Source organism: Aegilops tauschii, chromosome 7, assembly GCF_002575655.3.
Source record: "Aegilops tauschii subsp. strangulata cultivar AL8/78 chromosome 7, Aet v6.0, whole genome shotgun sequence".
NCBI lineage: Eukaryota > Viridiplantae > Streptophyta > Magnoliopsida > Poales > Poaceae > Aegilops > Aegilops tauschii.
In genome coordinates, this window is record NC_053041.3 from 372,991,346 (window position 1) to 373,000,956 (window position 9,611).

Genomic DNA, 9,611 nt, shown 5'->3' on the forward strand with positions numbered 1-9,611 from the left:
AGGGCCTAAGCAAAAGCAGGGGGCAGATCAACGAGGTAGTACTTGCACTAATATGTTTCATGCGAGCTTAGTGCATTCTTATTCTATTAGTTAAATTTTAGATTTGTACAGCTATGTTTCATGAGAGAGGACATACTTTTACTTCCTATTCTCTGCTGGATTAGTTCCAAATTACAAGGATACAAGTGTTCAAAAGTTAACTAAGTGAAACACTAAACATGTTAGTTGATGACCTCCGACTAGCAGTTATGTTCTTCTCTCTTCGGGTTGTGTGACATGGATTACTGAATTTTAAAGAATATATATGTTTTAGCATTTTTTATGATGTTTTGTTCAAGCAAAGAAGAAACGTAACTAGGCTAGAATTTTTGGAAGACAATATCTGTATAATATGTCTTGCTGTAAATTAATTACTGTATTTATGGCTTTTCATTGTGAGAGTTAGATGACCTGAAACTGTTAAATGAGATGCGTTTAATTTCACCCCACAAAAAAAAGATGCGTTTAATTTCAGTTATCAATCTCTAAAGTTGGATCCCTTGACCAGTCTGCGATTTTGTATATGTTGTGCCACATATCTTATTAAAGATTTACCGTCTTCAATTCATTAAATCAGTTTTTCTTCTCTCCCACGGATGCTTCATGTCATAAGTAGTTTGCGAGTCATTTTAGTATTCTTGCAGATCTCTGCAATAATGTAGTTGCAACTGGTCGAACATATACTCCTACTAATTTGTTAGCTGCTCTCAAATAAGGCTCTTCTTGAGTTAATCGTTGACGGTCAATATTAAGCATTCAACATTCTAATTATCATTTCGGCAGCTCTATGCACTTTCTAAATTAGTGGTCGGCGATCAATATTAAGCAATCTACATTCTAATTGAGCCATATAATGTACTATATTTCTTTATCCTAATGCCACCAAGTAATCTGCTATGCAGCTTCTCTATCATGGTTTCTTTGAAAATGACTAGCCATAAAAAATAATACAATGTTCATGTTTTCATTTTTCATATAGGACGTCAATCTCTTTGGAGATCACATGACCTACTTGGAGCACAGTTTCATGTCCCTTCAACGCATTCTTGCATCTAAATTATTGGGTTGGCATGAAGTGCGTACATACTAAAAGAATAAGTTACTTTCTTTTAATGTCAGATTTTCTCGAGCTTTATTAATCCTGACTATGATAAATATAAATTCACTCAGTACAAAAATAATAGTCATGAAAAATTCTAGCTCATGCAGTTGCGTGGATTGATGACTAGCTCAACTGCTCTATTGCCACCGCTGGTAACCATGCCATTGGCCTCCCCCGGCTCCTCCTTATCAACTGTGATCTCTGATTTTTAGGTAAAGTCCTCCCATAAAAGCACTTAACCCTATCACGTAGCCGGTTATGCATCCCATCGATTTCTTCCGTTGCAACGCACGGGCAATTTTCCTAGTCTTTCCTTAATAATAAAGCACGGATTGACTTTGTCGGGTTCACCGTCACAATACGCTTCTTCCCGTGATTTTTCGCTTTCAATTTCAATTTAAAACATATTCGAGGTGGTACTAAATTTTGTCTACTTTATAGGAATCAACCCGCAGTCCACCGTAGCTGGACCGTAAGTGAAAAAAAAACGTTTCATACGATTGTTGCCCCGCACGAGAAGACGAGGGTTCCTCTGCCGCCGCCGCCGCGCCCACATCTTCTTATCCCCGGTGCTCGTCCTCTCCCCGCCGTCGCCGAATCCGGACGAGATCGGCAGGATCGGCTGCATCTCGCGCGACGCCCGGCCACTGTGCTCGGGGAGAAGGGAGAAAGTAGGAGCGGTGCTGCGACCTAGGCAGCAGCTCGCCAAGCCGGGCGGCGGCAAACGAGAGCCTCAGCCAAGATTGGCCGTCGAAGCAGAGGAAGGGAGGAGCTCCAGCCGGATACGAGCGGAGGACACCCATGGCTCTTGGCGGCCATCGACGGGGACTTGAATGCCCCAGCCCCCAAAGCTTGCCTCATCTTCTACAGGCAACAGGGGACGGCTTCCCTCCTGGCGCCCGTAGGCAGCCTCGGCTCGCCGCCGTCGGGATCTGGCCAACACCGGCTCCTAGCGTTGCATCCATAAGTTCCGGATCTCACCGCTGCGGGATGCGAGGAAGAGGATGAGGTACGGCATGCAACAACGAAAGAAGGTGCAGAGCCAACGACTGGATTTTGTTTGGTTAAAGAAGGTACAGGGCAACGACTGTATTTAGATCATAATAGGATCGGTTCGCATTGGTGGCGCAGTAGTGCTGCGTAGGCAGTTGCTACCAATCTTCACCATGCTGGATGAAGCCGTCAAGGTGAGATGATCGATTTCTTCTTGTCCACTGTCACCCTATTTAAGATTACTGACCTGGTTCCTCTTATTTCTCTTGTTGATGCAAACCTGCTCACTTCACAAGAAGCGCTCACAACTTCCATCGTAGACTTCGTGGCTGGCATGCTTATCTTATTTTCCTTTCTGGATCAGGGAACAAATTGCTCGATCATAATCGTTTGTTCTTCTTTCTGTTCCAGGAAAGCATCGGAAAGAGATGTTTCTATGCAACATAATCCAAAAGTTTAATTTGAGGTATTCCATCAAGTGTATGTTCTATAGCCTCCATCCTGTAGTTTATTTCCTTTGTTTCAGGTTGTACAGAGGAGCTCAGCGACAACTGAGGTGCTGCTAGAATTACATCAGCTACTAACTTACGTACATATCTAAAAAACTACAGCTCCAGCTCCATGTAGTAATGACTTAGTATATTCTAATGCTCATAGGTACTGATTATTTTTTTTTACAGGTTAATTTAATCAATTCCATTGGCGTACTTTAGGAACGAGGCTGTATTGGGTGGTCTCTGACCGCCTGACAGACAATACAGAGTCGCCGTAGTTGTGTTGTGTTCATGTAACACTGAAACTTGACATAGTTAGTATAAGAAGGTTTGGTTTACTTCCACTATGTTGCTGTTCAATCTATTTTATAAACATGTTGATTAGTCATTCTGGCAAAGATGCATCTTCAATATTTCAGAAATCTCTTTTCCAGAAACTCCAATTCTGCTCATAGGAATTGCGATGCCCAATATTTCTCAATTTGCTGACAACGCTGTAATATATGTATGCTTTACGCATGCCGATCCATTGGAAGAGTATTTTCAAGGATTTTGCTGCTTACTAATTTTTTACATCCATTGCACAAACTAAGCGGTAGGGTGACTGTTCCCTTTCATTAGAACTAAAACATATCTTTGTATTTTTATAAGGTATTTCTCCCCAAAATCTTACCCAAACGATTCCCATGAAGTAATATATTTCGATATGTTTTTAAACTTCTAATTATGTGCCGTACATTATTGTTGTGGTGTTGATCATATCAACCACGAAACAAGGTTTATATTTGTTTGAGTTTTTATTCTCTAATGATATAGCATCCACAGGACCCGAGCACAATGCTAATTCATAGAAAGCATCTCTTGCTTGCGTTAATTTGGCCTAGAGTTCTATGTTTACATGATGCTCTGGAAGAATTGTATATTGTTTATCTCCCACAAGGTAATTTTTTGATTTATCATGTGTACTTCTGTATTCAATGTTTTCGTAACTTATTTGACTTTTTGCACATTATGCATTGACTGACCATGATCTATGTGCCCAGATAGCAGTAGAATCATCTTTGGAAAAACTATTACTTGTGAAGATAAATAAAAGTTCCGTCTTAAAAAATCAACTGATGTGCTGGTTGAAATTATCATGTTGGATAATATTTGCTTTTACTAGCAGTTGCAGTGCTCTTGTTATTTTATTTCCACAAATATCATCATGTTTTGCTATTGACGTCATGCTATATTCCTTGACTGAAAGCAAACCCTTTAATTGCAGCTGTACTAAGGATTCTTTCCGTCTATATCATGTCATGATTTTCTTACTAGCTGTAGTGGTGCTCTTATTATTTTATTTTCCAGAATTACTGTCATTTCACAGATGGTGTAAACCTTGTTCATGGCTAACTTATAGAATAGCAAACCTGGTTCATGGCTAACTTATAGAATATCAAACCTTGTTCATGGCTAACTTATAGAATTGCAGAAACAGATTTCAAAAACCATCAATATCAGGAACACTCTGACCATGTATTTGATTATGTGAAAGACCCAATATATGATGAGGTCCTGCATCTCCCGATGTTGAGCTATATAGACTGGTATTTCCAGTAAATTTTATTGACAGACACTTTGGCGTCGTTAACAATTGACACGCACTTTGGTGTCTCAGCAACCAGGTCGCCATCGACCACCACGGTGGCTCGCCGTGATGCCCTCCCGCCACCCTATGTACGACACCAGCGGCGAGATGGGCGGGAACTCTTTTGCGTGCCGTCACACAGGAACAACACACGTCATACACTCTGAAGGACATGTTTGTCAGGCTTGACCTTGCCGCCTCTGTTGCTGGAGATCAGCCGAAGAGTTAGCTTATTGCCGCTTTGCTTCAATGCTCTTCGACTCTCCGTAATGAGCAGCTGATGGTGCTTGGACGAAACAATTGATCGGAAAATGGGTAGTGTTGTACCGGTGGTCATGTGTCCGCCCACTAACTGTAAAACACCTAAGATGATTCTTCAGGACTTGATACATTCCAATTACACATTTGGATCTTCTTCTTACTGTGATACTTGGTTTTACTTAGTAATCTTAAGATCAACTCTTTCGATTTATAACTATATGTAGAGCTCAGGACCAGACCTTGCATGTGGCTGGTTTAATTTGTTTACTGAAGAAATTAGTTTAAAAATGATCACAGTTTTACACATGTTCACACTATTTTTGTTTCAAAAATATATGTTTGCACTTTTTTTAAATCATAAAAAGTTCCCCCAAAAAGTTCCACTTTTACTAAAAAAATCATTTAGAAATGTATAAAAATCAAGCATTTTTTAAAGAAAAAACATCTGTTAAAAATGTGCTTTAGAGAAATGTTTTAATTTTCATAAACGTTTAAGATTCTTAAAGAAGTGTTCCAATTTTTATGTAAACCTAACTTCTATTAAAAATAAGCAAATTTTCATGGTTTCCTGAAAAGCCAAAAAAAAAAAAAAACGATTGACAAACTACTCCATGCAAAACTGCTCTTCCATCTAATGAAGAACCCTAAGTTGGCTTTTTCACGTCCAAACTTGATTCTACAAAAAGCAATAATCAGTTTTACCTTATCATCGAAGTTTATTAAAATTGGATATATAAAATGGTGCACAGTGGAATATGAAGCTGTTTGTGTCTCTTTGTTTGCCCGGTGCAATGCACGGGCATTTGTACTAGTCTTTCCCTAATAATAAAGCACGGATTGACTTTGTCGGGTTCACCGTCACAATACGCTTCTTCCCGTGATTTTACGCTTTCAGTTTGAATTTAAAACATATTCGAGGTGGTACTAAATTTTGTCTCCTCACAATATTATTGACTCGATTGACCGCTACGTTTCGCTTAGCTGGGCTGCGATCCAGTTGGGCCTTGGCCCGTCTCTCTATTATGCCCGTCCGCTCACCGTCGTCATACTTTTGCTAAAACACCCCTGTGTTTTTCCGTAATACAACCCGTAGTCCTTATTTTACTAATAACGTTTCGTTAAAAAAAGGTACGTTTTATCCAAACGCTCAGCGGACAAGTGAAGGTCAGGTGCGGGCGGAGCTGGGCGGAGCTGCGGCAGAAGGGGTGGCGCGACGAAGCAGGAGAAGATGTTCAGGCGCGGCGCGGCGGGCGGAGCGGGAGAGGTTCATGCGGAGCTGCGACAAAAGGGGCGGTGCAACGGAGCAGGAGAAGATGGCCGAGAAGATGTTCAAGCACGGCGTGGCGGGCGGAGCAGCAGAGGTTCAGGTGCGGCGCGGCGGGCAGAGCAAGAGAGGTTCAGGGGAGATGCCAGCGGAGCAGGAGAGTTCATGGGCGGTGGAGCAGGAGAGGTTCATGGGCGGTGCCCTTGTCGCCGGACGGCCATCCTTGCTGTGCTTGACGGAGGATAGAAGGGGGAACATTTTCTGGTGGGTACGCCGGCCGCGGGCGCGCTTTGCTGTGATCTGTCCGCCGCCACCAATCCTCTCCGGCCTCCTCCGTATCCTTCTCAATCTCGGACGAGCTATTCCCATGCCGTGATTTGGATGGACAATAGGAGGTCGTGTCCTTCTCCAACACCAAGCAATGGAGTGCCCGACCCGGATTTGAGTTGTTTGCTATAAGAAGGAGTGGTCCTCGGCCGAAATCTCCATCAGATTGCGTCCTTGGACCATAAGCTCCATCAAAGCCCGTCCAAATTGCTTTTTTTGACGCAACGTACAATGTCGCCGTCGAGTTCGCCGGAGGAGGAAGTGCCGAGTTCGCCGAAGGAACAAGACCATCTGTCCAACCGCCCAATTTCGCCTGCCTCAGCTAGACCAGAGGTAATGTATCGCCTTCATATTCACTGGATGGAATCCCCTGTTTGTCCCCTGTCTCTTGTCTCCGATTCTGCTCTGTAGCCTGACTGAAATAAGGGACAGTACTTTACTTAATTTATAAAGCATGAGAAAACTGATGGAGGATGGTTAGTACAGCAGCAAAGTTTTGTAAGCTCAAATTTATAGACTGATTTAGTAGTCTCTGTGAGTGCTACATGCAAGTCAGTTTAGAGTTTCTGAGGGGAACGGCCTGGTCCATCTTTTCTTGTGATGTGAATTATGATGTAGGACATAGCCACAAGGGTTATTTCTTCTGTTGGCAAGTAATCTTAAGACTTTTTTCCCCGGGTGATTCGTAAGACAGATTACCCTACACAATTCACAGTTTTAGTATCTCTTATGCACCTAAATATATCTGTAACTGAAAAAAATCAGGTTCCCGCAGGTTTTGACTTGACTAACAAATTTAAGTGAATTTGTTATTCCTTTGTGTGCTCTTATTTTTATTACTCAAATAAATCTGTAATTTAGCCAGGCTAAAATCAATGGGATGCAGGCCATAACCATGTACACTGGTACTGTAGGCAAACAACTACACTGGTACTGTAGGCAAACAACTATGGACTGTTAGTGTATTGATAGTGCTAATTATATACTATCCTAAGTAAGCATAAATTACAGTGCCCAAGATATATTATCAGAGTAACCAGAGTTTGGGTGTATTATTTGGAGTTTTGTTCCTTAAGAGTTTCTCTTCCAGAGGGAGACAACTACTTTCTTTGTCCTTACTCATATAGTACTAATGAAATCCAATTGCGTACTGAAATCTACTTGGTTATTCTTCACTTATAGTGGTATTAATGAAATCCAGTTGCTTACTCATCTATTAGCTTAGCAAAACTGAAACTATATATACTGTACTGTACTTTCAGTAATATAGATGCCCCGTCTCGAAGTCCCCAAGTACCAGGTGCTTGCTCCCAGATCCGCACTATATACCCAATTTTTGCTTGATTGTGCAGATTTGTAAAAAATTCGATTTGGAGACAAGTTAGAATAACCTTGTGAATTATTGCTAGCCTTGCAAGAGGCAGGCAAGGAAGGCCTGAATGTTGCTGAAGCCGAGCTCATAAACGTCTCACGTCATGTGGTTCTGTGATATTATGAATCTTCTTCTCTGAAGTGTGTAGTCTTCTAGCGTTATTCCCTTAGTTTTTTTTCATATGCATGACAAAGAAAAGTGACATGCATTTTAAATCATTGGAAGTAAGCGTTGATGTGTTGTGAGAACAATTAATGATGTACCTTCATCTGCATGAAGAACGAAGATTTTTCATGATTTTGTATATCCTTCAGTTGCTTGCTGTAACATGAAGAATTCACAAGCATTCATATGTAGCAGTGAGTAGAATCCATATGTAGCAGCAAGTCATGTTTGTACGTTTATACATTAGAGGTGTTTGGGCATGAGTCAATTGGTTGTAGCAGCAGTTAGCAAGTCTTCTGCAGAGTTGAATGTATCTTTACGTAAGGTTAAACTTCTATTTTTGTTTCCCTCAAGCATGCCAGGTCAAGCATGGTAGAAAAGTTGAATGTTTAATACTTGTGATTGGTCTGGATCTGAAATATTCTACCAACAAACTAACGGTTTGAGGCTTACCTTTTATTTGTGTTGTAACTGCAGAAAATAGATGACATCACTGAACTGAACATTGCAGAGGATTTGGATAATCGACCTTAAAAAAAGCAAAAATTGCTGAACCAGGTGTTCTGGAGCCATCGCCAATGTCGCCAACTATGTCAGCATCTACACCAATTTCTGAATGTTTTGAATCCATTGTGCCGGAATCGGATGATCAGATAGATAATGATCCATTGCCATCTACTCCATCACCATCTAGCTCAACATTATCTCCTGTTTTCTCATTACATGATATTAAGGAACCAGATTCAAATAAAGAGATCAAAGTTGATGAGACATGATTATCTCCCACAAGGTATTTGTTTGATTTATTATTTGTACACTTTTGTATTTAATAAATTCTTAAATTATTGTGTTTTTTGCAGACTATGCATTGACCGACCATGATCTATGTGCACATATAGCAGTAGAATCATCTTTGAGTAAAGAATTGCTGGTTCGGATAGATAGAAGTTATGTGTTACAAAATCAATTGATGTGCCTGCTAGATGAAAAGGAGTGGGTAAATGATGGTGTAAGTACACTTACTAAAACAGGAAAGAGTTTCTAAGCACTAATATTTATCAGTATTGTACTTTTTGAAATCTTAATTTCAGGTGATCTATGCATATATATGTTGTTTAAAGGACTAAATTCATGTCCAGAATGACAATAAAGTATATGTTGAGAGTCCTTTTGTTACCTCACTATTAAGACGGGATGGTAACCTTGGCATACAAGAAGATAGTGCCTTTATGACAAATATTGTCCAAAAATATATGGAGTATGACATGGTAATATACATATCCATAATTTTCATGTTTTATGTTTCAAGCATTTTTATTTTTTCCCTAATTATCTTTATTACAGATAGAACTTCCAATAAATGCCAGCAACATGCATTGGTATTTAGCTATCGTGAATACAAAAAAGCGTGAGATTCAAGTACTGGACTCATTGTGCTGGAAGTTTGTCCGAGAGGACCTTGCTATTACGGTTAGTTACAACACCAATTTCAATCCTACATGTAAATGATATAAATTCATATTTTGTTAATGTCTATCATTTCTGAACACCAAATCTTTTTTAGCTACGAGGAGTACAATTTCATTTGGATATTCTTAAAAGTCAAAACCTGATTAAGGACGATTGGAAAGACGTTGATCTTACTGAATGAAAGATCACAGAACAATTACAAACTATGAAGACAGTTCTTCTTGTGGTTTATTTACGGTCAAATTTATGGAATATTTCACCGGACGTACACTATCCTACCCAATTACACAGGTATAAATCATTTTTGTTTATAAAAATTATGTTATTTTTTAAAATATACTAATAATTTTTTGTGTTGCACAGGAAATGATTTTTGAGCCGTGCATATTGGGTTAGAGTTTGTGATATCCTCCTGTTGCAACGCACGGGCATTTGTGCTAGTCTATCCCTACCTAATAATAAAGCACGGATTGACTTTGTCGGGTTCACCGTCA

The 9,611-nt window shown here is 40.1% G+C and overlaps 1 long non-coding RNA gene across 6 annotated transcripts; it reads left to right on the forward strand.

The window, feature by feature from the left end:
* The first annotated feature begins 1,596 nt into the window (after window positions 1-1,596).
* LOC141020546 (uncharacterized) lies at window positions 1,597-9,611 on the forward strand. 6 transcript variants are annotated; one of them, XR_006667313.2, is made up of 8 exons: window positions 1,597-2,600; window positions 2,661-2,723; window positions 2,815-8,437; window positions 8,508-8,656; window positions 8,739-8,915; window positions 8,992-9,117; window positions 9,212-9,408; window positions 9,481-9,611. It is a non-coding gene; the product is annotated as an uncharacterized lncRNA (long non-coding RNA). The 6 variants fall into 6 exon arrangements; XR_006667311.2 differs by having other exon boundaries at window positions 1,597-2,328; window positions 2,431-2,723; XR_006667314.2 differs by having other exon boundaries at window positions 1,597-2,328; window positions 2,546-2,723.